The sequence below is a fragment of the Nuphar pumila genome, chromosome 13 (assembly GCF_984573655.1).
Source record: "Nuphar pumila chromosome 13, dmNupPumi1.hap1.1, whole genome shotgun sequence".
In the NCBI taxonomy this organism is placed as follows: Eukaryota; Viridiplantae; Streptophyta; class Magnoliopsida; order Nymphaeales; family Nymphaeaceae; genus Nuphar; species Nuphar pumila.
Window position 1 is genome coordinate 93,728,801 of NC_143261.1, and position 25,212 is coordinate 93,754,012.

The window sequence follows — 25,212 nt, forward strand, 5'->3', positions numbered from 1 at the left end:
TCCAAAAAGATTTAAGACTGTAGATGAATACTGCCAGCAGCGGCAATTTGAGCAATTTTTTGAAATCCTAGGCAGGCGTCCTAAAATTTTGAAACTGGAAGCCGTTAAGTGTGCTTTGTCCATACCTCAGGAGCCTATGCGATCCCTTTGAATCAAAATTCACTCGCTGACACATTCGACACCTGAAAGAGTTTGAAAAACAGGGTCAACTTGGCCACAAATTTACCCTCAAATATTGAAGGTTTTTAGCCTTTTTTTAGTGCTCTGGTTTCGACGGATTCCAAGCCAAATTGTATATAAATATACCAGCTATAACAAAAAGAACCATGGCTCGATTGTCTTTTTGATAGACACTTTAAACCAGATACAGCAATGACTACCATATTCAGAAATTTTAACTGATAAGAGATGCGGATGAGTAAAGAACATTACTACTCACTGATCGCTGAGGCATACAGATCCAAACAAATAGTTTGAAAGAATCGCATTTCGACAATCAATAGAGAGAAATCAACAGGCAGTCTCTTCTAAGAAATAACCAAACTTTTACATAGCATACAAGTGCTAAAGATAAAATAGCAAATTTACGAGCAGCAACTGTTCTTCTGGGCAACTGGTTGCCCTCGGATTTGCACTGTTGGCGGCCTTGCATTACTCATGGCTGGTTGACTCGCCATATTCTGCAATTTCAAAAGAAGAAATAATTTGGATCAAGGGGCATGAAACACAGGTGACCTCATGAACTCGAAGAAGTATAGGATCTCAAGACCAAAAGGTTTCAAACCTGTTCTTTATGGCAGCTGACATGGCCATGAAAGCTTCTTGGACGTTGGTTGCATTCTTCGCACTTGTTTCCATGAATGGAATCCCAATCTCATCGGCAAATGCCTTGTGAGAAAGACAACACAAACCAATATCAAATTCATAACTAATATCCAGGAAAAAACAATGAGAATGTCCACATGCCACGTCTTTCCAGTTAAAGTTAATATACTTAGCAAGTGAGGCATATTGAACGCTTGATTCCTATTAATCCAGCGTTTAAAAAAGTCAAAGTTCTCTTTTTTGTTTTTTCTTGTGGTTTATTGAGGGTTGAGGACGAGGTGAAATAGATACTTGGGAAACACAAACCAAAAACTGAACCAAAGTGAAACTGGTGTTTTATGTCACCTGGGTACGGATATGGGTACAGAGGATCCGACACGGCAATTCCAAATAATGTGGGTACGGATACACGACTAAATATATACTGAAAAATATATATTATATATCTAAAATATATATTATATATTGAATATATAACACAGCATCCTAAGTGCCGTGTCACGGTAACATAGCTGGTGTTCCTTCTCACCAGAGGACAGATCATTCCACAGATCCTAATTCTTGAAGTTTCCCTCTCTTACAGTTGCTAGATATCAAATAAATAGGAGGAAAAAAAAAAGAAAACGGAAAAGATTCTGGAAGAAAATTCAGGCCCATCCAGAAAATCTCAACACAAAATTACTCTAGTTAAAAAGATGTCCTATGTTCAATTCTTAAAAACCCAAACCAAGTAAAAAGATATGAAGCTCTCATCCCTCGGTAAAGCATCTGAAAAAAAAAAAACAAATGTTCAAAGAGATTCTGAAAAAAAGAAAGAAAAACATACCTTAGCTGTCTCATAAGGAACCACTTGTCTGTCATATCACAATTGCTCCCAACTAGAAGCGTGTTCACATTCTCACTAGCATAGCAGTCAATTTCATTCAACCATTGCTTCACATTGCTAAAACTCTACTGATCTGTGACATCATATACCACCTTCCAAAAGCAGAGACATGGAATAACTTTTGTCAAAACCAAACTTTGGGGAATGACTAGCAAACGAACAGGACAACATAAGGTTGAAGCTGCATTGATTCCATGCAACTCCACAATGACTGGAACTCAGGAACACAGACAAACACACAAAATTAAGCCAAGCCGTCTACTTCTTAAACGTGACCAATCCCATAAAACATAAGCAGAAGAAGCCAAAAACTTGAAGCAGCAACACTTACAATAATCCCATGAGCACCACGGTAGTAACTACTAGTGATGGTCCTGAATCGTTCTTGCCCAGAGTATACCACTGCACAATAAAACCAAAACCAGGAAAGTCAAAAGAAATGAGTAGACATCTAGCAAATGACTTCCAGTTCAAATTTCCATATTAAACAAGTTTAGATGGTGCCCTAGAAATAAACAAGCTGGAATATCACAATAGTATTCTAAACAATTAATTTTCTCGTGACATTTCCAAGTGGCCTTTAGACCTCCAAGATGCAACTATGCATGAGACAGTGATCTCATAAAGCCAACTGAAGCATATTGTTTTTTAGTACGTGTGCATGTGTCACCTTACATTTAGGCAGTATATCATTTCCTTATTTCAATTCAGACAAAATGCAGACATATTTATCTGCTATGTCCTACTTACAGGGGTTGCACTGATCAACAATTGCTAACACTATATAAACGGTGAAAATGAGGCAATATATAGAGGGATCTTTTCATCTTTGAGGCCCATGCAGTTGAGCACAATGATGTCCCAGTTTTCCAGTCCTTGTCAAGTTGTTGAACAATCAATTAAACTAAAACAGATTTTAGAAACATCTAGGCAGTTATACACCTTCCGTAGAACATGCCTTCACAAAAACTTAAGTAAATAGACAGTAACCTTTTTTTTAATATTTTTTTGAATAAAAATAAATAGATAGTAACTTACAATTTGAAGTTTAATAGTCTTCCCATCTTGCTCCACTGTGCGGATTTTCTGCAATGTTAATACCACCATTGCCATTACACGTGATCAGGCCCCACAAGATTAAAAAAGAATGCGCCTCAGAAGAGTATATGAAGCTGAGCTAAACAAATTAACACTTGGCAGAAAGGAAACAAAAACATACAAAATCAACCCCGATGGTGCTGATGTAGCTCTCCAGATATGAGTCTTCCTATATCAAATAAGAAATTAACCAGTTCAGTGTGTGAATTGGACCAAAGCCTACTCAAAGCAGCCATGTCCCAAAATTGACATATCAAATAAATTATTTTCTATATGTTACAGCCACACGAAAATGCATGAGCATGCAAGCACAAAATTCACTTAGATATGAGTACAGAAAGCCCATGTAAAACAAATAAAGCACCAACGCATATTCAGATTTCCACTCCAAGAAAGAAACCTTCATGCCTCACACAGTCACAAGTTTATTCTGAAAATTTATTAAAATTATTTAAAGCAGCACAAATATAAAGGAACGCACATTTTGGTATTTGATAGGTTTAGCCTATTTTTCTTATTATATCTTTATACACCTACAATGAGACCTGGAGATTTATATCTCAGTTCTATAATTTGAATTTAATTAGAAGAAAAAGATAGAACCCTTACCACAAATCTAAAAAAAAGGCATGATTTTCCAACACCAGAGTCTCCAATAAGCAAAAGCTTGAACAAGTAATCACTACAAAAGAGGAGCTAATTAGGAATTCGTTGTTACAAATCATAAACCTAGCTACAAAAAAATTTCTAATATTAATAATCTACATCATGTAGACATGGAAATGAATACAGTCTGAATCTTGCCAACTTCAAGTATGATAGCCATAAAATGTAACAGATAAAATCAAAATGCAACATTGAATAGGACCTCATTATTATCAGAGGGACAGTTGCCTTGTTCTCAGAGAAGGAATTGTGCACAAACACATTGGTAAAAATGACGGAAAATGCTTAGCACAGGTTTCATGCATGAAGGTGACAACTTCATGAAAGAAAGGATCTTATGATGACAAAATTGTTGATCATCTAAATCAGGCTTACTTTTTCAAGTGGATAACTGGACAAAAGTTCACTAGTGCAAATGATAAATAGCAGATTTTGATGTCAGACAATCCAAGAAAACACTAACCACTACTGTTAGAAAGTGACTTTGAATATTTTAGGTTCGATAATGAATCCATACACATGCACATTAAGTGCGAATATACCCACTTAAGGGAACAACACAAGCACATCAAGTGCTAAGACATAAACCCATAAAAGGGATAAATATGACTTAAAGTCATAAGTTGAATATTATTGAAGAAATAGGAAGAAGAGGGTAAAAACCCTATACAATGGAGCATAAGCTCCTCCAAGGAGTAAAGGAATTACAAGGGGGAGACCCCTATTTATAACACAAGAGAGGAGCCACATAGGGGGCTCCCAAAGGAGTCGTTGAGAGCCCCCAACGGTCACATTTGTGACCGTTGGGGGCTCCCCAACGACTCTTTGGGGAGCCTCCCTAGGTGGCGCAAACCACAAAAAAGAAAAAAAAATACAAAACATATTCCAAATGGTATATGCGTAAAACTGTGAAATGTCTAAACTACCCCTATGCCTATAAATAGAGAAATATATATTTTATATATATAATTAGGATAATACATATGCATATATACCATATATGAATATGTATTATCCTTTATATATATATAATATTACAAAGGTTGAATGATATATTTTAACACCCCCCCTTAAACTTTGCGTGGGGGAACGAAAAGATTGAAGAAAGCAGGAGGAAGACTCTCAAGGCTTCAAGAGCCTTCCGTACGAATGCCATTGCAAATGTCTTCCTCCAACGTTTTTAACGATGAGCACATTCCATGATCTATCCAAGGTACTTCTTTTCCTCTTATCTTCAAGATCCTGAGGAACAACAACAAAGAACAAGTAAAAAATATCTTTGCACTTTACTCAAATGGAACATTCCTAACAAGGTGCAAAAATTTATGCATAATAGGATAATTACTTTAGCATGAAAAGAAAAATTTAGAAAACCAAAGTTTCAAAAATCAAATATCATGTTAAAGAGTGAGCGAAAACGAATTGCAAGAATGCATAATGCATTCATAAGGTCCAATATTGGACAAACACAACCCCATAATGGGAAATAACAAAATGGTACACTAAGGGACACCACAATAAGCCTACGAAGAGGCATAAGCTACATATCTTTATTGAACGAGGGTCTAAAAGGCCATAATGAGCATATATGCATATACTATCATGAAATGAATTAACACTTAAATAAAATCATTAATGAACATGCTCCAAACATACTTTAGTCAAAATGAACACGGATGCAAATGTTCAAAAGCATGATGAATATGAACTTCAAGGGGCTTTATAATTTTAACACGCATAGATCAACAATAGAGTTTTTCACATCTTTAGGGAAAAGATCTATGTCAAACAAATGTCATATATAAGAAGCATGATTTGACTAAATATATTAAAGCATCCACCCAAGATTCAAAAATGAATATCATTTGAGACAAAAGACTCATTTTGCATATCAAATACAAAAGATGCCGAAAAACTGTAAGCACTTCATATATAGATTAAATGCTAAAATATCAATTTGATAAAAAACATATCATGGATATGATTCACTTGTATCTAAAAACACAAGTTATGAATGAAATTTTGCAATTTTCAATAGTAGTTCATCCACTACAAGCAACTACCTCATTAGTCCTTCAAAACCCATAAATCAAGTGTATAAGATACTAGATCAAGAATATAAATAAAATGCCATAAAAGGCCAAATGACACACACTAAGGTGTGTAAAAATATCTCTTGTCTACATATAATAATACTTGAAATGAGTGCATCAACGACAAGAACAAGAGAATACACGCCAACATGGACAAAAAGCATCTCTTGTCTACGTAAAAATACACTCAAGATCAAGTATGTTCAGCTACTAGAACAAGAGTATTAAGCCAACCATGGGCTAAAAATACAATAAATCTCTTGTCTACATAAAATGGCACTTGAATTGAGTGAAAGAAGTCAACCATGGGCATACAACTCAGCGACTAGAACAAAGACACAAATGCCAACATGGACTAAAGATCACACACCATGGTGTGAATCAATGTGCCTTGTCTACATATGATAACACTCAAGACAAGTGTGTTTAGCTACTAGAACAAGAGAAACAAAGCCAACAAAGGGCTACCAACACACAAAGGTGTAATAAAATCGTTGTTTACATATGATGACACTTAGATAAGGGTTATAAAAGGAGAAAACTATTGAGGCAATAAAACTTGTAATGACAAACATATAAATAAAGCCTTGAATCAAAAGAACGATATCCTTCAAAAAGAATACCCATAACAACAATATTTTGAAATAAATGTGTGAATATACACACACTAAGAACACTTGTGCACAAAACACACATGTGCAAATGCACTCATAAGATCCATAAACAATAAAAGGTTGGGCAATAATCTCAAAAACCTTGATTTTAATATACCTTAAGACATTTTAAGGTTTCAAACATCATATATCCATCACATTTATATATAAATAAGAGCATCCATAAGATCAATGGCCAACATTAAACTAATGACAAACTCATATACCAAATCATTCCAGAGTCCCAAGGTGCCCATAACTCACCTCAACCACCATCTATAATATGGCAAGTGAACAATCTAAAATGACATAACAAAGAGTGACACATTCATAATTAGAGATCATATACCAAATCATTCTAGAGTCCCAAGGTGCCCATAACTCACCTCAACCACCTCTAATATAACAATAAGGCGATAAAAAAAGAATTTGATGCATCATATAACATGTGATGGATAGAAGATAAAATGTCATAAAAAGGCAATGAATTCTTAGGGAAAACATTTTCCAAATATGTGATTTTTACAAAGAGGGTTGATTCAAAGGTCCAACATAATTAATCACAACAATATGTCATATAACAATAATGATGCATATATACGAAATTATGTTCAATCGTGATCATTATACAAAAAAACTTTAATAAATACAACATGAAATATTTAAGTTATGTCATGTGTGAGAAAGGATTTGGAATAATCCAAGAAACAAATCAAGCCTTTATAATTTGCAATTATATGTATACCAAGATGCAAAATAGCAATAATCTTAAACGTGCAAATTTAGGACAACATGTACTAAGATATTACGGAAGCATTTTAAAAGAAACAATCTTACAAGTCCATTAAGGGATAAAAAGAAACACAAGCCCTAAAGAAGGCAATAAGAACATCTCTTTATTAAAAGGAGAGTACTATGTGAAAATGTCTATGAATAGACAATACACATACAAGCATAAATATTTTATAAAAAAAGTGTACGAAGACACTCTCACAATACTTGAACAAAATACGAAAAAAACGTAATAATATCAAACATACAATAATGCATGTATTTCATAAAAGATGCAAATGCTTGAGACTCTCAAGCTTTAATGCAATTTAAGACAAAGAAGACCATATTATGGCCAATGTAGGCATCCTTAGAGATACAATCAAGAGGTTTTTGAAACCTTATGTGAAAAATACAAACAAATACGTTTGCATTATTAGAAGAAAATCAAAAAAATAAATGAAATCTTTTATACCAAAGGATGCAATAGATACACTATGCATTCTATATAGTGTGGGAAATTCTTTTAAAAGATCTTTTACAATGGTTCGAACAACCTATTTATCACAAACAATTTTTCAAAAATCCTTTAAATAAACCAAAAACATTGAAACATCTTTAGTTCTCATAAATAGTTATCATTAACAAGAACTACTTATGATAACCTATGTCACATGGGTGCGGGTGCAGGTGCGACACGGGTGCGGCACAATTTTAAATTTTTTGGACACGGGGACTCGGCAATATATATATATATATATATATATATATATATATATATATATATATATATATATATATATATATATATATATATATATTTTTAAATAAAAAATATAAAAAATTTGTTTTTAGGGACATTTTTGGACTCGGTCAAAGTTGACCGAGTCCAAAATGTGGATGGACTCGGCCTGGACTCGTTGACCGAGTCCGACTCGGCGTTGACCGAGTCCGGGCCGAGTCTGAAGCCGCACCCGAGTCCGCACCCGTGTCAGGGCGTGTCGACTCGAGTGCGGCACCTCCTTAGCCGAGTCCGTGTGACATAGTTCATAACAAAGATAAAGATGTGAGAGATTCTTATATAAGAATTATATCAAGATTTTTCAAAAAAAATATGCACTAAAATCCATAAACAAGAGAGGAACTCAAAACAAATTAGACTTTATATGAGAGAAAAGAGTTTTAAACAACGATCATTAATCAAGACATCATAAATAATTTTTTTTAAAGATAATTTATAGGTCAATCATGAAATACTTATGTAAACATCATAAATCCCACATAATTGAAGACAATTTTAACATAAATTACTATTATATGTGATGAGGAATCGATAGCCAAGAATTATATATTTGAACAATAAACAGGTTCACCAAATTTAAAAATAGATATTTTAAAATATACGAACACACGAAATGTGAAAGGAAATGATTCAACTATCAAAAAACATTAAATGTGCAAGAAAAATAGTTTCATAATGCATAATATGTTAAGAAAAGAGATACATACCGAAAACTTCTAAAAAAAAGAAGGAACAATGAATACTTCACCATTTCTTGAGCACCACGCTTTTTGTTGCACCAAGAGACAACCCCATCGTAACCGGGCTCTGATACCATGTTAGAAAGTGACTTTGAATATTTTAGGTTCGATAATGAACCCATACACATGCACTGCGAATATACCCACTTAAGGGAACAACACAAGCACATCAAGTGCTAATACATAAACCCATAAAAGGGATAAATATGACTTAAAGTCATAAGTTGAATATTATTGAAGAAATAGGAAGAAGAGGATAAAAACCCTATACAATGGAGCATAAGCTCCTCCAAGGAGTAAAGGAATTACAAGGGGGAGACCCCTATTTATAACACAAGAGAGGAGCCACATAGGGGGCTCCCAAAGGAGTCGTTGAGAGCCCCCAATGGTCACATTTGTGACCGTTGGGGGCTCCCCAACGGTCACATTTGTGACCGTTGGGGGCTCCCCAACGACTCTTTAGGGAGCCTCCCTAGGTGGCGCAAACCACAAAAAGAGAAAAATAAAAAGAAAAATAAAAGGTAAAATTACAAAACATATTCCAAATGGAATATGCGTAAAATTGTGAAATGTCTAAACTACCCCTATGCCTATAAATAGAGAAATATATATTTTATATATATAATTAGGATAATACATATATATAAAATATATATAATATTACAAAGGTTGAATGATACATTTTAACAACTACAAGGATGCAGGTCAATAGCAGCGAGATATCTCGCCGCTATAGGCCTATAACGGCGAAACTTCTCGCCAACAAGTTGCCGAAAAAAAAATGGTCTTTGTTGAGTAATAACAGCAACATTTATAGCTCGTCGTTAAAGGGTGAACCAAAACCAATGACGAATCTCACCGAAACTGGGAACACCAATAGCGGCGTGGCAATCTTTAACAGCGAGGTTGTTTTATCGGCGAGATAGGACATAACGGTGAGATCCCAGGCTCGCCGATATAGCGACGAGATCCCTATCTTACCGTTATAGGCCATAAAGCTGCAAAAAAAGCAAAAAATTAACGGATGTCACCTTGTTCTAGGCCCATTTGAGTATTTCCTAATCGAGGGCAATAAAAATACCACTCGGCTACAACTGCACGTACAGAAAAGTGGAAAAGAAATATATTTCCCTATGCCATAATGCAGGGAAATATATGTTCTGATGAATCTTGATTCTCATAATCTTTAGAAATAGAATTGTGACAGAATCTTGATTCTCATAACTATATGTTCAAATTCTAACACTTAACACAATTTTGAGGAACTGTCACAATTTACATTCTGGCTGTCAACTACTAAGTTATAAAAAGAAACTAGAACACTCTCAACAATGTCAATGCAATGCAGAAAATAGGTAAACATCAGTGTAAGGCTAAGCTCGTTAAAGGTTATACACAAATATATCTTGCATCCTGTCAACGAACAATTTTCTTAAGCATGGTGTTCCTATATAATGTGAGCCTAAACCATCAATCAATAAAAATTAACTAACAAGGAAGGGTTACAATCAATGGGGCACAAAACTCAGATGTTAGTGACTGCTGAGTTGGAACATATACAGATTTCACCTCATCAGCATAAACAACAAACACCAAATGATGATAACGAAATCACATAGAGCTTTGAAACTAAAAATATCACTAGCAAAGAAAAGCCACAAATTGGAGACCCAATCAGGAGAAATTATATATATATATATATATATATATATATATAACTAAAAATTTGTGCAAGATGACATTGCTATAATATGAATATTGAATATGTCTGCAAATCCCAAGATTTCCTCATTTGAAACACGGCCACCAGTCCTAACCTATTCAAGCATGCAAAGTTTTCAGGCTCTATGTAATTAAATCACTGAATCCCAGAGACTTACTCAAGTAGAAGATAAGAATGGGAGTAACACCAAATACAGGAAAACCTGTCACTAGTTGAGAAGTAGGACTATTAAACATATGTACAACATTGCAATGGGAAAACAAGGTAACATAAAATTGGTACTATACCATACAGCTCCAGCATTCACCTTGTTTAAAAATTCATCAAGATCTTTTGCAGTCTTTATTTTCTCCACTATGGGATATTTGAACTTCCTTTGTCATCTCTTTAATTGTGTCCTGCAAGAACTTCGCATACTCGATCCTCGCATTTAAGTGTCTTTTTAGAGCCTCCTATAAAGAGCATGTAGATTAGTACATGAACTCTGATCGGAATCCCTCTTATAGCAGAAAAAACACGAGCACACCAATTAGCATTTAAACTTTGTTTACTGAAAGACATCAGAACCATAGGTTTCAGTGTTCAATTTTTTTTCTTTATTCTCTTCACTGAAAACATGTGCTTATAGAAACCACAATTCAGTACCCAAACACATAGCCAAGGTGTAAAGCTTTTGCACAAAAGAGCATCAATGAAATATACACAAGCTTTGAAATGATGATAGTAAAAAGACTTCAGTAACAATGTTAAGAGGAACAACCAACATTCACCATTCCAACACTCAACTATATAGATTAACCTATAGATATTATCTAGCAAAATCACATAGTTTTTGTTGTGAATAATACGATTATGAACAGGAACACCAATGTTTAACTGCTAATCAAACACATAGAGATATGATTCAAGCTATCTGACGAGATATTCCTTAATGAATTATAGCCATGAAATTCCTCCAAACATTGGAACAGGAAGTTATTCTTTGGAAAACTTCCTATGTTTTTTTAGTAAAAAGTTAAGAGTTTCAAGGTTAACCATTTAATACTCATTCATGAATGATGCTATTCCTTCGTTGCAATCAATTTACTAAAATGGGAAGAACGATGTCCTATAACTTTTCAATGCCATAGTGCTCTCTCAATGGACAAGAGGATCGTTCCCTCCTCTTCAAAAGGTCACCACCATCAAGCCCAAAGCTTCATAAAAGAGAAGAAGAAACCCTAATTTCTGAACCAGAAGAAGAGAAGAGGATCTCATAAGGATGCATGTAGAATAGGTATCCAGAGAGTGATCTGCCCTTGAAATTACCAACTTATTGAGAAAAAAAGGAAAAATAAAATAAAATTGGAGAAAAATACTTAAAACTAAAGGAGATATTTCTGATGAACTTAGGTCCTAAAAATCAACCAAAAACTTAGATATCTAATGAGAGATTGATTGTTTGAGCCTCTTTTCTTCGTATTCTACAAAACAAACACAAAGAAAACAAAGTCAAAAAACAAAAGATCAAAACACTCTATAGTTTCAGCGTTTCAACAAGATTTTTTTGGTTCTCACCAGATAAACACAATCGAAGAGGGCATCGGGTGGTGTTGTGCAGCAGAGAAACAAGAGGAAGGAAGAAGAGAGGTGGGTGCAGGGTGGCCTCACCTGAACTGCGCAAGGGGAGGTGGGTGGTCGTTGGCTGTGAGGCACCGGCGGGTGCTGCAAACGACTGCAATGAGGAAGAAGGAGATAGGGAGGTGGCGTCGGCTGGTGCTGTCATCGACGGTGGGTCTCGAACACAGGGAAGAAAGGGGGGAGATATCGTGCGGCAGTGAAGGAGAAGAGGGAAGAGAGGATAAACCTCTCTCTCTCTCTCTCTGTGTGTGTGTGTGTGTGTAAAATGCACGAAAGAGAGGGGGGTGTCGATCACCCTTTCCTTTTTCTTTGTAAGGGTTAGGGTTACCCCAAACCCATTTGAGCCCTTTTTATATACGTCAGACATAACTGTTATTGTTATAATGCCTATAAATGCAAGACTCAGTTCTCACCGTTATTGATCTAACAGATAATTGTGCATAGGGGCTAACAGTGACATAATAAAATACTAATGGCGAGATATTTATACCTCCACTATTACCTATCAATTAGTAGGCACAAAAATCTCACTGTTATTGCTTTATTAATAACGACAAAAAAAAATCATTCAAAAAGAATAGTTGCTATTGACCCTCATCCTTGCAGTGGACTATCAATAATAATACATAACCTATGTAAATGGCCAAAAAGAAGTGTCATATTTAGTGTCTCAAATTATGCAAATTATAATGCCCTAGAATTTCTAACTTGTAAAAATTAAGAAAAATTAAAAAATTTGGTAGTCAATCTTTTTTCAAAGTTAAAACAATAGTTCAACAAAAATAGTAGTTTGAAACAAAGTTGTCAGTTGAAAAAGCGAGAACGAAAAGCGACTCAAAAAGCGAAAGCAAGAAACGAAGCACTTCCAAAATTTTAAAAAGCGAGAAGCACAAGACGACTTACAATTGAATACAAAATCGTCTCGAAAGCGACCTATAAAGAAAATTGGAAGCGACCTAAGAAGTGAACCGAAAATGACCTAGGAAACGAAAAAAGAGAACGAAAAATGAAAAATAAAAATGAAAACACAAAAAAAAATAATAAAAAAAAGGAAGCCAGAGGAAAGTGTGCTTCCCTTAAATGGAAAGCGTGTTTCTCAAAATTTTTTGGCACCTCCTACCACATTTTGAAAGTGCCACATTTCGCACTTTCGAAATGTGCTCCAGGGAAGCGCGCTTCTCCATGCACTATGGAGCTTCCGGTAACCCTAGTTTGAAAGACCAAATCAACAAACCTTGAGCGGATTATGGGAAACAAATCTAAAAATTAATTGAGTCCTCAAATGTCTTGGGTTTAGGCTCACATTTCTACACATCCATTAAAGTAATGAAGATTCAAAACAAAGTTTTATACAGAAACAGAGTTATACGAAAAGTCCTTATACAATAAATGTCAAAATGTACTCAGGAGCGAACAACAAAGAGAAAGGATCCTTGATAATGGCATGTCATCGCCTGCAACATCAGTCTACTCATCACCTAGATCCCATAAAATGGGTCAAACTCATGAAAGTCTGGTAAGTACATCAATGTTAGACAGAAGAACAAGACTAATACAGGTATTTATTGTAAATGTCCAACAGATTTTAACCCAAAAGTACAAGTATTTTTTTTTTCAAATATTTAATAATGCAATGGTTTCACCAACGAACACATTCCAACCGTACCAAGCACTAGACGACATGCCTGAGCTCAAGCGCGAGCGTGTTTTAGCCTCCTAGTACCAGATCCAGTATGGAATTACCATTAACAAACTGATTGAACACATTATATAAAAGAATCATTAATTTAAATTATTCATCATTGGCATTGCCTTAACCGAATTAAGTTCTAAAGAGTCAACCTGGGCATTCACCGACGTTTAATTTGTTCCATAGAACAAAATTTAAGAAAAATACATCCAAATGCTAAAAATTCTTTTTTTATGTTCAAAAAATACACAAAAAATATTGATTTGAAATCAATTAAACATTTAGGATTTTTAGTTAAACCTCTCGGACGCATTACATTCTGAAGCACACACATTTAATCATTCATAAAAGAAATTAATTGAAACATTGAATAGTCTATCTAATTATCAAACCATTCCTCCATCTGTTCAAGTGTTGATAATTAAAATAATCAAATAATATTTAATTAAAATTTGATAGATAACCCCCAAGATTTTAGCACCCTGCAGCAACCTGCATCTGCTGCATTAAATCATATGTTATCTGAAAATTATTTTATTTTGAAAACATGAGACTTTAAAGAGTCTCAATAAGATTACACACATAATGCAAATATACAATACAGTGAGCTTGCATAAACATATGTCATTTACATTATACAAAATTCAATATTAAATATGCAATTGAATTACTAAACAATAAAGTTCAAGAATTCATATTTCCAAGATATGCACAATCATAATATTTTATTTCAAACATACATAACAACAATATATTTCAAATTCAAGACATTTAATCATAGAACAAATATAAAATTGCAGAAATATAAAGTGAGCTGTTATTTTAATTTTTTACTTGATTACTAAAAAGCCTATCGGGTATACGTAGGCCATCTACGAAATAGACTAGACTTCTTGGGTGTTTATTATACTATGTATTTTTATTTTTTGAGTAGTTAACTGAGTTGTTCTCCATAAGCAGCATTACACCGAGAAACACTGTCTGGGCATGGCTTCCAGCCATAACGGATCAATCACTACTTTTGTAGAAAACTCATGGACATGCTGACCTAAGACAAAATTTGGTCACCTACCCTCTCTAAGGTAGACTAAGGACCATCCTGGTTAAGTACACCTCGGTAAAGGTATACCCAGAATCCTGCTCGAGGTTATCTTATTAATTTTAGGTTAGTGCATTGTTATCACATGGTTCTTATTTTGAAACCTTAATTCAGCATTTTATTGAACACCCATGTGCCCATACAACCCGTGGGGTTTCTGTCACCCTGCATGCATTTCATAAATATTGCATCACATAGCACAACATGCATTTCCATAACAAATTAATCATGTAAACATGTTATTTAACAGTTATTTATGCAGTATCACATAATTTCAATAAATAAAAACTAGCACGCATCATCACAAATATATATCATTCTATAAATCACAGTTTAAATCATTGCTAGTAGCCTGAAACCGCAACAACCAAATCATGTTTTGCCAACCACATTGCATTAAAACATGCCCAAATTCATATTTACATTCATTGCAATTAAGAATATAATTATGCTCAATTTATCGTGAAAATGAATTCAATCAAGCTGTCTATAACACCCCAATATGAGACCTCGAGAATTCGAGTTCGAGTTCGGTTGGTATTACTATCCAGAGGGAAAGTATACAGAGTTCACACAGAGAAAACATGGCTAATTTTTTTTTTATTTTTTTTCCAATAATTTACTTTCTTTCACAATATTCACCATTCATAACATAAGAAATAACAAATACATAAATGTTCAATGACAATAAAAATAAAAACTACCAAGTGATCTGCCGAAAAAATAATTGATCGCGTCATGCCTGTACTAGTGTGTTTGAAACTTACAGTTGTAATTAAAGAAGAGGGTGAGTCTAACTAAGTAAGAAATAATTATAAGCAAATAAACAATTTAATTTACAACTGTAGTGGGCTCTAAGCCCCTAGTCTGAGTTTAGTTTTTGACATACCACTAAAGTTTGTATGTTTCAATTATCCCCCCATTACTCTCTTAAACACTCGATTATACCAAACTAATCCTAAGTCAGCTATACCAGTTATAGTCGTCTATAGGATATAACAACCCGCATAGAACACTCCAATTCTACATGTTAGTCAAACAATGAACCACACACTCCCAATGATCTCCAGACCACTAGGCACTGCAGTGAAGCAAAATTGAGACCCCACTAGTAGTTAGCCGGAAGGTCAAGCTCATTCTCAATCTCGATATGGTTCATGCTACATTCTAACCATGATGGTTATCAACAATCTGTGGTCATCTAGAGTCTCAAACACTGTGTAAGTGTAACACTAAGTCATAAGTTAAGTTCAAGACATTAAACCACATTCTTAAACTCATATTTCACTCATTCTCTCATGAGTGATATCGTGAAATGATCACGATAAATCTCACTTTTTAATTTTAGGATGACATTCTGTTTCACACTTATCTCATACTAAGCACTCAATGATGCATGGTCTCCACATTGTTAAATCACTGACAGCCCACTCTCCATGGTAGTTGCACTCTAGCCGCGAACCAGGTCATCACTTCCGAGATTTAAGGGGTTATGCATGCTAATCTTATTATATTCATTCGCATAACATGAATAGAATAAAGGAGACTCAAGTCTAAACACAATCTCATCATAATGCATGTTATTATCAATGTATCACACAGATATGCTATCACAAAATAATATATTTCTAATATGCGTGACATACCACAACTAACATGTGTACGCAATCATCTCATAATATCATGCATTGTCATTTTATGCACATCATGATCACACTCAAAAGTTATCATGTTAATCATGCTAATTCACAACATTACAATAACGTGCAACGTAAAAAGGGTTATTCACATCTAAAATTACTTATAATATCCTTTACCTCGAATATAAATATTATGCTATAGTCATAATCGAGTCTCAAGATGCTCTAACAGTAGGATCTGATCATTGCACAAGCATATTTGTATTAATACAATGTATCTCTTATATTTTAACAAAAATACCAAAATACCCCTCTTGACTTGACTTGTCAAACCTCAATTTTTATACCCTTGATTTGACCAAAACCAAAAAACAAGTAGATTTTTCACTACAATACAAGTCTAACGCACCAAACTTCATTCAATTTTGAGTTCGGTGTGCAAAGTTATGCCCATTTTACCAAAAAAGATCTTGGGTACACACAAGGGTACTTTGGTCATTTTGACAATTATTTTCAAATTTTGAAAATATATCACAAACTGAATCTAGATCCATTTCTGATCTGGATCCTAAATTGTGTGACTAGATCTAGACCTGTTACTGATCTGGATCCAGAATTGTCAAATTGGATCCAAACCCAATTTTGAATCCAGATTCAAAACTGATCCAGTATTGATATGAACCAAATCCAATTCTGTTCTGGATCCAATACTGATCTGAACCAGATCCAGTTCTGTTCTGGATCCAGAATAGTTAGAAAAGATTCAGACCCAGATCTCTCTGGATCTAGTTCTATTTGGATCGATCCAGGCTTACTAGATCCAGAATCAGTCTGATCCAGATCAAACCGGATCTGAGTTAAAAACCAAGATCCAGTAAGACCAGACTTAGTCTGGTTCACACCTAGACCGGTTCGATATATCTGAATCAGTTCAAACCGGTTCGATCTGGACTGGCTTGGTCCAGACCGATTCATTTCTGAACCGATTTGAGTTGAACCAGTTCAGTCTGAACAAATTTGGGTTTGAACCAGTTCAATTCAGTTTTTTTTTTTTATATATCTCACATGGTTTGCTCTAGGTCGCACCCGGGATGATCCTGTCTGTTTTTTTTTTATATAAAGAAGACACGCGAAAGGGGGCTCTACCCTTCTGTCGTATTAGACACAGAGGAGTCGGCCCTCTCCCTCCTTTCTCCTTGTGACAGCAGGGTTGATCGTCGGCGTCGATCGACCGCACCCCCCCTCCCTTTCTCTCTCTCAATCTCAATCTTTTTTTTTCTTCTTTGTAACTCATCAGCAGCCATGACTGCCGACCCTTTGCTTGACCCCAAAAAACAAGGGAAAAGAATAACATACCTGGAGGGGAGACGCATTGTGAGGGCTATTTATAGCCCTTACAGTGGCGTGAGGATAACCTCACTCTGCCCCCCATCAATCGTGGGGGGTGAGGTTTATCCTCATCCCCTAAATCGTTACGGGAGAGTCGGTTTCCCCCTTTTTTTTAACTCTATCCCCTCTGACTATTTCGTAAGAGGGGGGTTTTACACTGTCATAAGTGGATTTAATCATTATCAATCACAATTTGTGTAGGAGCTTATTTATCTGAAATAGGGCATCCTTACACCAAAACCATAACTTACCAATCATAATTTAACTCATCTTCATCTCAATCATAAATATTTACATTAGATCTTATATAATTCAAGACTGAATTTATGAAAACTTTGAAGAAAATATCAAGACATAATTAGAGTTATGAAACCCAACTTTCCCGATAAAAACTCCCACAAACCCTTATCGAACAAATCTACATGACTCAAATCACTGTATTGATTTTTAGTACATTAAATTATATCAGACCTAATTAAAACATTAATGATACCAGATTGAATCAATGAGTTTATTACAACTAACTCATTACCAAAAATACATAAGTCGGTTTTGTGGTCAAGGCTCTTATAAGCCCAAGTCGGAAGACTCATATGTTTTTAATTATGTTCAGTTGTAGTTAAGCTTACACAAGGTAAATTCACATAATTTAATTCAGTTCATGTTGTAAATAACTAAAAAAGATCAATCCCCAACAACATCTGAGTTTATAGGAATCGAATTCCAAGAAAGAACCCAAAACCCTAAACTGAATTATGAGAAATCAGAGTTTTGATTATCTAAATACAAACCATTTGATTCTCATTCAATCAAGCATGATTTTAGTTATTTAACAAGCCACACATGATGAGCACAATCATATGTGTGGAAATACAATTCTTTGGAATTAACTAAAATAGTTAAGTTGCATAACAACCAAACTTTTCTTGTACTTTCCAAACACAACCTACACAAATTCAGATTTGGATCTTCTCCGGTGCCTGAGTCTATGTTCATGATTCAGTAAGATCTCTTAATAGTGATAATATGCAGGATATGAAAGAAAATTAATAAAACAACAAAATCCATATACATTACTGCCTAATCACATGTACAAGTCATTAGGGAAATTCGAATCCCTAATTATCCGTGTTTACAAAATCCACAAAAAAATGTTGATTGCATATGTAACCATCATATTTTTACTGAGGTTGCCTTTACCTGTGAGGAACATAACTCAACAAATCGATCTTTAAAATCATAAGCATAAAAATAATAAAAATTCCTTTCTTCTACTGAACCCTGTTTTGACATAATTATAAACTAGATTTTGTAAAGTGCAAAAATTTTCTCAGATTAAAGAATTTTCTGAGATTTTGATGCAGAGCAGAACCGACCTAGATCCATACAACATGACCCAGGCATGGGACTAGACCCACACGATGGGATCGATGATCAAACCAAGGTACTGGATCTGGCATCGAACATGGTGCCACAATGCAGTGATACACCCTTGCGTACATACTCTCGACAAGCGAAGAATGGAAGCAGTGCAACACACATCAACAACCTCAGTAGAAGTTGAGAGCATCGGGTCTCGATCCCGGGTTCTGGACCCGAGACCCAAACCCGGTGCGCAACCTATATAGGCCGAGCCTTAGGGTTATGAAGGGGGTTCTGGAATATTTTCTCTGTGTTTTCTTCCTGCCACGTTCAGCCTACAACAACCTTTTGGATATCTACATTTATTTTATTTTGTTTCCAATTGTTACTTTTCAGTTTCCTAGAATTTGTTCTCAGTATTCAATTATCATTCAAGTGTAGTTATTTCTTTCAATAAATCATTAAGGTGGATTGAAGGTTCAGATCCCCAGTGAACAACATGTTCCTTCTATGCAACATTGATTTCCTGCACGACTGTTCGTGTGTTGCGAGAGGCTCTTTCGCGATGGCACCCACACATGGTTAAACCCCTTTCCCACGCTGCATCAAAGTGGTATCAGAGCACAACCCCTTCCTCCTTAGTCGACAGTATGGTGCAAGAGGCGAGGGACAATCCTCCGAGCGGGAAGAAGTGTGAGGGATCGGGTTCCATCAACGAAGACCCCATGATGCGGATGATCGATATGATGACAAAGATCCAAAAAAATCAGCTACGCGTAAGCAAGGACGTAGCCGGACACAATAAGAATGACATGAACCAAACACAGTCCATACCCGGTAAAACCATATCTTTTAATCATTTTCATATTGAAAAATTTCGGAACTCGGGTCAGGTCCGGTTCTAGTATAAAATTTCATAAACTATACCCTGGTCCATGTATTAATCAGACCTTTGAGTCTGAACCGGGGTCTTAATCAGGTCTTCTTATTTATCACCATAACCAGACCCTGTAGGAATGTCGGTTTAGTAAGCAACGAAGTAGGGATGGGAGTGTAGTGAAGCTTGGTGAGCAAGATATACCGGTGAATGATTATTTCAAATATTTGGGATCCATCATTCAAAAGTATGGAGAAATTGATGGAGATGTAAATCATAGGATAAAGGTTGGGTGGATGAAATGGAAAAGTGCTACTGGAGTGCTGTGCGATCGTAGAATGCCATTGCGGTTGAAGGGAAAGTTTTATAGGACGACTATTAGACCCGCTTTACTATATGGTACGGAATGTTGGGCTGCCAAGAGACATCATATTCAAAAAATGAGTGTAGCTGAGATGCGGATGCTTAGATGGATGTGTGGAAATACAATAAAAGATAAGATTCGGAACGAAGAGATACGTAAGAAGGTAGGTGTTGCACCCATTGAAAATAAGATGCGAGAGAATCGTTTACGGTGGTTTAGACATATTCGGCGAAGGTCTAATGATGCTCCAGTTAGAAGGTTGGAGAAATGGGAAAATATATTAGTTAAAAGAGGTCGGGGTAGGCCTAGAAAGACTTGGATGGAGATGATAGGAAAGGATATGAATGCTTTGAACCTCACCGAGGACATGGCGTTGGATAGAAATGATTGGAGGAAAAGGATTCATGTGGAAGACCCAAAATGAATTTCTTTTTTGGTTCATATCGCTGACCCCAATTGTTTTGGGATGAAGGCGTAGTTGTTGTTGTTGTTGTTGTTGTTGTACCCAGACCCTGTAGGATTTGGTTCGGGTCAGGTCCGGGTAAATCAGGCTCGTTGACATCCCTAGTCCTAATGGAATTCTGATTGGACCTCCTTCCTTATCACCAATCTCTGACCCATAGGGCTTAAGAGATATCTGGTAGGGGTCTGCCTAACCCCAGCTTGCCTTAAAAATAAAAATCTCTGACCCATGTGGCTTTGTACAAGTCGAATTGGGGTCAAAGGACACCGATTGACAGTCCTACATAAGACCCTTCATTAGAAAAGAGTGTATTTTCCAGGTACGAGGGATGAAATGAGCAACCCATTAGAAAGATGTATTGGATCCTGCAAAGTAAATGCAAACACCTGCCTTTTTTTTATGAAAACATGATCACACCTCTCACCATGAGAAAACACTTTCCTTCCTACATGACCATCCTTTCACAGGAAAACAACTTCCGGTTGGTGAGTGTGTAACACACACCCGTAAGAAACATCCATTTCCCATGAGTAATGAGACAATGGCCTTGTTGGAAACAAGTGATGGCGCCCATTAGCTTCCATACAAAACATCTTGTTTCCCATGAAAGTTGTCACATGTGACACATCCACTCTAGGGAAACTTTCTTCCATGTCGGGGAAACTTGTGTGAAACAACAGTCAACCTTTGTCGTTCAACAAATGTGCTCTTTCATGTCCTTTTCTTATGAAAGACTCTCTTTGGTATATAGGGAATAGAGTCTCTTTACTAAAGGGGTGAAACAAAAGTGTTCATAATAAAAAAGTGGTGGGACATATAATAAAATAAACAACTAGTTTTTCTGTCAAAATGGGCTCATACCTCTCTCCTCATGATGTATCACTTTTCCTCCAAAGTGGCCCTCCTTCCAAACAAAGGGGGCTTCTCTTGATTGGAAGTGTCACAAACACCCCCTAAGGACCATTTGTTTCATGAAAAAATGTCACATTTTCGTCCTAGCACTCCCTAAAGAGATGAATGGTATTGTGGAAGAACAAGCAAATCCTATGGACTAAGCATGATAAGAAAAACTATCCTTTTTTTTCGTTTTATTGTGAAAGTTCTGAAATGTGGCATGCATTGGATTCCACCATGTGCAAGAAAAAAAAACCAAGGAATTAAATTTTCATCATATGTATGTGTTATACACAGAGTTATCAAAAGCTTGAGAAGCACACTTTTCAGAAACTCGCTTGAGAAGCACAATACTTCTCACTTTCTAAACTTCATGAGAATCTTGATTCCTTGGCCCTTCTTCTGTGTTTCCTGCATGCATTGTTCATGCTTTTCTACATGTTTTCTTTATTCTTTTCTCAAATTTATTTTCATGTTTTTTATGTGCTTCCGCACTTCCCATGTGCTTTCTTTAAATTAATAACCATTATTGTTAGATTTTAACAAAATACTAAATTTTTATTAAAAATAATGAAAAATAAGAATAAATGATTTTATTTTGTTTGATTCCTATTCAGCTCTTATATTACTTTTTTTATTTATGTCCCTTTCAAATTGATATTTGGCTTCTTGCTTCCTATAAATTTTAAAATGCCTTATTTCTAGCTTCCTAATCTGACAAACTTGGTTATAAACATGACAACACACTGGGAAGCCAAATAAATGTACGCTTTTGGTTAAATTTCACAAGTTGGAAAACTGGTCACCATTTAAAAGTTGAACTCCTGATGAATGTTATTTCCTAACAAGAGCTGTGAGGGTTACCACATGAGATTGACAAAAAAGAACGAAATTGGAAAAGACGACACTTTGGAACAGTAGCGTTTATAGGATCTTATTTTATCTACCTTTCAATAATTAAAAGTGATACCAATTAATGTAAATGGTTCCATGGTCTAGTGGTCAGGACATTGGACTTTGAATCCAATAGCCCGAGTTCGACTCTCGGTGGGACCTTTGTCATATTATAGTTTATGTTGGTATTTCTATTTGTTCTTTTTCCCTCCAAAGTTTCTTCATGGCTTTTTTTTTTCACGCCTACATCATTGTTTTCAAAGTCCAACACAAAAGCCCAGAAATTCCTAAAAATCAACAATGGCAATTACCAGTTTAGAAGTCATAAAAATAATTATTTCAAACAACAACAACTACAACTACGCCTTCATCCAAAAACAATTGGGGTCGATGATATATATGAACAAAAAAAAAAATCATTCTGGGTCTTCCACATGAATCCTTCTCCTCCAATCATTTCTATCCAATGCCATGTCCTCAGTGACCTATTTTAACTAATAAAAAAAAAATCATTTTGGGTCTTCTACATGTTCTATTTCAAAGCATTCATATCCTTTCTTATCATCTCTATTCATGTCTTCTTAGGCCTACCCTGACCTCTTTTAACTAATATATTTTCCCATTTCTTCATCCTTCTAACTGGAGCATCATTAGGCCTTCGCCGAATATGTCCAAACCACCGTAAATGATTCTCTCTCATCTTATTTTCAATGGGTGCAACGCCTACCTTCTTAGGTATCTCCTGGTTCCGAATCTTAAAAATAATTATTTCAATAAAAAAAATTATTGAACAAAAAGTCATAAAATAATATGACAACCTTGTATTCTATTTTAGATAAATTGGTAGTCAAGTCAATACTATCTTGCATAATGAGTTTGAGCAGGCAGAAAGGAAAAAGAACAAAATTAAAAAAAGAAAGTAAATGTTTCTTCATTCGTTAAAAAAAAAAGTTGAGCAAGATCCTGATTTATAAACACTAAAAGTTATGATCGATTCGGGATATGCAGGTTTTTTCTCGAGGAAAAACAAAATAACAGTCCCTCATCATGTCATATTTTGCTAAGAGTAAATGCAAAGGCACCCAACATAAGCACATTTAGATTTGATGCCTTATATAGGATTTATTTATTTACCAATTTAACTTTAGGTTACCATTATAGTTGGACCAAGGGTTCAGTCTATATCTAACCAAGCCAGATCGAACCAAAACAACACAATCATTAAAACCAGAGAAAATTTAACTTCTTCTAGTTAAAACAAGGTCCTATATGCCCAAAACTAGATTCAAGCTTACCAGATCCGATTTTGTCTCCCTCTTATTCGAACGTGGGAGTAGAAAATGATTTTGTTGATTTTTAATATTATATAAGCAGGTTTAAAGTATTGACCTCTCTCTCTCTCTCTCTCTTGGTTAGTAGAATAAGTGAGAAGCATTGCAAGCAGTAATATTTAAAAAATGCATTGATGTGTGAAGTGTGAAGCATTGCAAGCAGTAATATTTAAAAGATGCATTGATGTGTGAAGTGTGAAACATTCATGAAGCACAAGACAAAACAAGTAATAGAGGAACTGGTTCCTACTAACCATCCATATGGTGTGGGCAGTATTGATTTTCAATGTCTAAAACTGTGTTTGATAAATCAGAACTTATAGATGTATTCAATATAATTCATTTGCTATGAGTCGATTGTTGAATCATAATTTTGTGATGAAAAAGTATGATTTTATGAGCTTTAAGATTTATAAAAATTCTAAGCTATTGATTTTTTAATCCTTACAATGCATGCTCACATGTCATAATTGGATTATTTAAAAGCAATCACATCTGTGCAAGGTCAGACTCAACCAAGTATCCAAAATGAAAATTTGAAACCATCCGCACACTCCTACCTTTAGGATGGACCAATTACTCACAAATAATAAGTGACAGCCAAAGCAGTTAGCAAGTGGTAGATAAATCATATGCATTTGCTTACATGCATTTTTTTATTCTTTTACCACAATATCCATCATATATGCAATTTGTACACAAAAACAAAGTTTCCAAGGGGGGGGAGGGGTTAAAAGTGGCACAAAAATCCTGTCAGAAAACAAAATGTTTCCATTTCAATTGAGAGATAGCTTCTCCTATGATCTTTTTTTTCAAAAAAAAAAAAATCATATGAAAATTTTCTCTACCTCTAGGGTGAAAAAAATCACATATAAAAGCTTCACAATGGATTCCCATTCCTTGGTTGGAAAGATCTATGGCAGCTGACACTAAGTGGAAGAGAATTGACCGAATGGTAGAGTAATGGAAAGACTTAAAATTCCATATCTAATGACCTTTCTTATACTGAATGAGAGAGAGAGAGTAGTTTTTAGTAATTTACAAAAAACCACCCAACTAATGAGTTATTCCCAAAGAGCCATAGCTAAGGATTCATTTACAGAATCTCCAAAAATTTGTAGTTTTAGCAAATCCACATGACTGTTTGGGATAAGTGGAACAGTTCAGCTGTGAATTTACCACTTTCACTTGTACAGTAATTTGGAAAAAGCTGAAATTATAACTGAAAAAGCATTGGAAAAGTTGTTGGAGAAATCATCAATGTAGGAACTGGAGTAGCACTTGGTAACTGCTGCCTCATCCAGGTGGAAAGTGAAACATGGAACTGAAGTC

At 35.2% G+C, this 25,212-nt stretch overlaps 2 long non-coding RNA genes and 1 other non-coding gene across 3 annotated transcripts; 1 reads left to right on the top strand and 2 right to left on the bottom strand.

Annotated features, from left to right (window-relative positions):
- Positions 1 to 433: 433 nt before the first annotated feature.
- On the bottom strand, positions 434 to 2,113 carry LOC149819242 (uncharacterized). Its single transcript, XR_016427160.1, has 4 exons — positions 2,043 to 2,113; positions 1,652 to 1,803; positions 785 to 888; positions 434 to 680 (listed from the first exon to the last, which is right to left on the bottom strand). It is a non-coding gene; the product is annotated as an uncharacterized LOC149819242 (long non-coding RNA).
- A 649-nt stretch (positions 2,114 to 2,762) lies between these two features.
- LOC149819243 (uncharacterized) lies at positions 2,763 to 12,091 on the bottom strand. The gene is made up of 5 exons (XR_016427161.1): positions 11,908 to 12,091; positions 10,565 to 10,709; positions 3,419 to 3,491; positions 2,931 to 2,978; positions 2,763 to 2,797 (listed from the first exon to the last, which is right to left on the bottom strand). It is a non-coding gene; the product is annotated as an uncharacterized LOC149819243 (long non-coding RNA).
- A 10,548-nt stretch (positions 12,092 to 22,639) lies between these two features.
- TRNAQ-UUG (transfer RNA glutamine (anticodon UUG)) lies at positions 22,640 to 22,711 on the top strand. Its single transcript has one exon. It is a non-coding gene; the product is annotated as a tRNA-Gln (tRNA).
- Positions 22,712 to 25,212: the final 2,501 nt, after the last annotated feature.